Source organism: Triticum dicoccoides, chromosome 3A (genome assembly GCF_002162155.2).
Source record: "Triticum dicoccoides isolate Atlit2015 ecotype Zavitan chromosome 3A, WEW_v2.0, whole genome shotgun sequence".
Taxonomy (NCBI): domain Eukaryota; kingdom Viridiplantae; phylum Streptophyta; class Magnoliopsida; order Poales; family Poaceae; genus Triticum; species Triticum dicoccoides.
Genome location: NC_041384.1, coordinates 754503373 through 754507816, shown reverse-complemented (window position 1 = coordinate 754507816; position 4444 = coordinate 754503373).

Sequence of the window (4444 nt, the reverse complement as noted above, 5' to 3'; positions counted from 1 at the left end):
ATTGGCGGCGGCGGGATGTCCGGCGGCCTGCGGACGTGTCACGCCCTCGATGCGGCTATATCTCCCACGTGTCGAAGCACGACTTAGAGGCATAACCGCATTGAAAGCAATGTCGCAAGTGAGGTAATCTTCACACAACCCATGTAATACATAAGGGAAAGAGATACATAGTTGGCTTACAAACGCCACTTCACACAATTACATGAATAAGAGCATTACATCATCCAAATACAATCAAGGTCCGACTACAGAACCAAAATAAAAGAAGAACCCCAAATGCGACAAAGTCCCCGATCGACCCCAACTGGGCTCCACTACTGATCAACTAGAACGGAACAACACAAAGGACAAGATCTTCATCGAGCTTCTCCTGAGCTTGGTTGCGTCGTCTGCACGGACTCTTCGGCACCTGCAAGCTGGTTTTGGAAGTATCTGTGAGTCACGGGGACTCAGCAATCTCACACCCTCGCGATCAAGACTATTTAAGCTTATGGGTAAGGTAAAGGAATAAGGTGGAGCTGCAGCAAGCGACTAGCATATAAGGTGGCTAACATACGCAAATGAGAGCGAGAAGAGAAGGCAAAGCACGGTCGATAAAAGTATGATCAAGAAGTGATCCTAAAACAACCTACGTCAAACATAACTCCAACACCGTGTTCACTTCCCGGACTCCGCCGGAAAGAGACCATCACGGTTACACACGCGGTTGATGCATTTTAATTAAGGTCAACTTTAGGTTTTCTACAACCGGACATTAACAAATTCCCATCTGCCCATAACCGCGGGCACGGCTTTTGAAAGTTCAAATCCCTGCAGGGGAGTCCCAACTTAGCCCACTAGTGCAGAACCGGGCAATAGCACCGGTTCGTAAGGCCCTTTAGTGCCGGTTTAGGAACCGGCACTAAAGTTTCGGCAGTAAAGCCCCCCCCCCCTTTAGTACCGGTTCAGCATGAACCGGTGCTAAAGGGAAACCACGTGGCACGAGCCAGCTCCGGGGGCCGGGAGCCCTTTAGTACCGGTTGGTAACACCAACCGGTACTAAAATGTTTGGGGTTTTTTTGGTTTTATGATTTCTTTTTCATTTAATTTTGTGTTTTCCATTTTAATTCTTTTTCGTTTGCTGGTATTTTACGGTACTACACACTGTATATAGAATTTCTAGTAGAACCAATCATATATATATATATATCATCAATGTCTCACAAACCATATTAATTCACACATACACACATGTATAGCTATATACAATTTCTCCTACATATGCATGTTGCCTTCTGTCGGTGTACTAGAGTAGAGGTACCGTAGTATCCCGAACTTGTGCACGGGCAGTCGCAGCATCCCGCGGCAAGGCTTGCCGGGTGACCGCCAAGGTCCTCCGTGGTTCTTTTGGAGCCATTCAAGAACATAGTATTTAAGCCAAGGAGACAAGACCCCGGCAAGAGGAGCTTGCCGGGAAGGAGACAAGACCCCGGCAAGAGGAGCTTGCCGGGAAGGCCAACCAAGGCATCTCAAGGAACTTGCCGCGGCGCGCCATGCGTCCCGGCAAGGCCCGGTGAGCGACAAGCTCCCGGACGCGACAAGACAACGACTGTGGCAAGGCGCTTGCCGCGGCAAGCCACCACTCTGTACCCGTGCTCCAGCGCATCCACCAACGTGTCGCTCCGGGACCCTTCCAGGCGTACGTGGCGGGAGGCTGTGCAGCCAGGGGTGCGCGGTGGCAAGCGGCGCTGACAAAATCGCCATCGTGGCGAGCGGGGGCATCCCTGGCGGTCCCTTTAGCACTATTTAGGCGACACAGACGGGCATTTAATGCCTTTGTCCCCTGCCGTCAGGGTTAGGTATGATACACTGTACAAGTAGTTGTACCAACCATCACCTTTCCATTTTTGCCCTTGTCTACGTTGCCACCTGTCGGTGACCCCTTGAGCATATAAAAGGAGGCTCATGCGCAACGTAGGTGGGGAGGACTCATTCATGCTCGGTCTCGTTAGCTGCTGGTGGGTACTGTAGCACTCTGCGCTCCCGAGTAAGAACTCAATACAATCCACAAAGCAGGAGTAGGGTTTTACGCATCCGTGCGGCCCGAACCTGGGTAAACTGCTCGTGTGCTTCGCCTCGATCTGCTCTTTGCGTGATCTTCGCCCCCACCGAACCGAAGGGGACCCTGTCCACCGGTCCCATAGGTGCTCGAGGATCAGTTTCCCCGGCATCTTTGGCGCGCCAGGTAGGGGGCGTCGAGGTTGTGTGAACCAGATCCGCCGTTCGCACGAGCTAGATCTTCATCATCTTCATCGACATGCCGCCGAAGAAGAAGGCTTCGGAGGTGGCTTCTCTGTCCGCGCCGAACCCACCACCGCCGGAGCAAACGGCTGGTGCGGTAGACGCCGGCGGAAGAACGGGCGTCGACGAGGGAGTTCACGGTGCTGCCAGGTCCAAGGATAAGGCTGCGTTGCCCATCGGCGGCGTAGTCGGCTCCAGCAACAACCGGGCGCACTCCAAGACCTCGGCGTCCGTACATGCACTGCGCCCATCTCGGGAGGCGCGGGACCGGCAGCGTCATGGTACACACGGTACCATGCATTTGCTGGACCAAGATCAAGCTGGTGGATCGCGGAGGGCTCAAGACCAGCATGCACGCCAACATGCTGGCACGAGCGAGGCGCGGTCGCCTGGACGGGATACTGCTCCTTCTAACATAGTTAGAAGTCCGAGCATATCCCGCTCCTCGCACCGTTCGCCACCGCCGCTCGCCACTTCAGCAGAAGCTTTGGCGCGAGCTCAACTGCTCCTAGACTACCCTCCAGCGGCAGACAAGATCGACGATTGGAGGGCCACCATTCAGAGTCTCATCGGCTTCGCCAACGGTGACAACCCACGGCAGCCGAGCACATCACAGCCGCGGCAAGTCAGCCAGGCACGAGCCGGTGGCGACAAGACCGGTGGGGGTGCAACCACAGTGCACTCTTCGCCCCGAAGGCCAAGATCGCCGACTCACCGGATCCACCTCGACAGCGACTTCACCGCGTCGTCAGATCCACGAGCTCATCGTGATCAGCGCCAAGTTCTTCACGAACGACAGCAAGAAGACGCTCGTACTCGCATCGAGCGCCGAAGAGAAGCGCGGCGTCAATCAGACCAGCACGCTGGGCCCTCTGTCGACATGCATGCGCCAGGGGAACTAGGCGACTTACCGTATGCGGTAGGTTGCCCTGTGTTTACTCGTGAGCTGCGGCAAGTCCAGTGGCCCAGTACGAAGAATTTCAAGCCAGACGTACCAGAGAAGTACGACGGCAAGTCGCATCCGTCGGAGTTCCTCAACATCTACACCATCACGGTGCAAGCTGCCGGGGGATGGGACGACAAGATCCTTGCCAACTACTTTCCGCTGGTGCTCAAGCCCATTGTCAGGTCCTGGCTCATGCATTTGCCGGAGAACTCCATATCCTCCTGGGCAGACCTATGCCATCAGTTTGTCGGCGCCTTTACAGGCGGCCACAAGCCACATGGCCAAGAGAGTGACCTTCATCTGCTCACCCAGAAGGAAGGAGAGCCCCTGCGCAAATACATTCAGAGGTTCAGCCGTGTACAGCACAACATCCCAAATGTCCACCCTGCCGCGGTCATCAGCGCGTTCCATCAGAACGTGCGTAACCGCAGGATGCGGGAGGAAATGGCGATGTGCAAGATCAGGGACGTCAGTGAGCTGTATGCCCTGGCCGACAAGTGTGCACGTGCTGAGGAAGGGAGGAAATTTCCCGGAGAGAATACAGGAGCAGGAGGATCTGATAGCGAGGATGCTGCCCCGGCAAAGAAAAACCAGCGGCGGAACAACAGGAAGAAGAAAGGCAAAAATGTGCTAGTCGTTGAGCAGTCCGGCAACGAAGGTGGCGCCAAGAAAGCCAAAGTTGGTAGCTCCGGCAAGGAGATTGCCGCATGCACCAACTGCCAAGCTGTGGCGGTCGCTGACAAGCAGGACGGCACCGACAAACAGTACTGCAAGATCCACCGCACCAAGGGCCATGACCTCCAGAGCTGCAAGAAAGTCGAGCAGCTTGTCCAGCAGCAAAAGGCTGAATACGAGCAACGCGACAAGGAGAGGGCCCAAGGAGGCGCTGGAGAATCCGGCAAGAAGCGCGCCGGCCGGGAAGGACGCCGCGGCAAGGCCAAGCAGCGGCAAGGAGACAGACCTCCCCGCGGCCGCGACAAGGATGAAGATGACGACAATGACGAAGATATGGAGGATGACAAGACCAGTGAGCAGGAGTTTCAGAAAGCCACAGAGGTCTTGTGCGTTGACGGCGGTGCTTCTCTCCATACTTCACACCGCCAACTCAAGCAGTGGGTGCGGGAAGTCAATGCAGCAGAACCACCTGTCGAGTCACGCAAGCTTCTGAAATGGTCCAGCACGCCTATCATCTTTGATATTGAGGACCACCCTGATCGC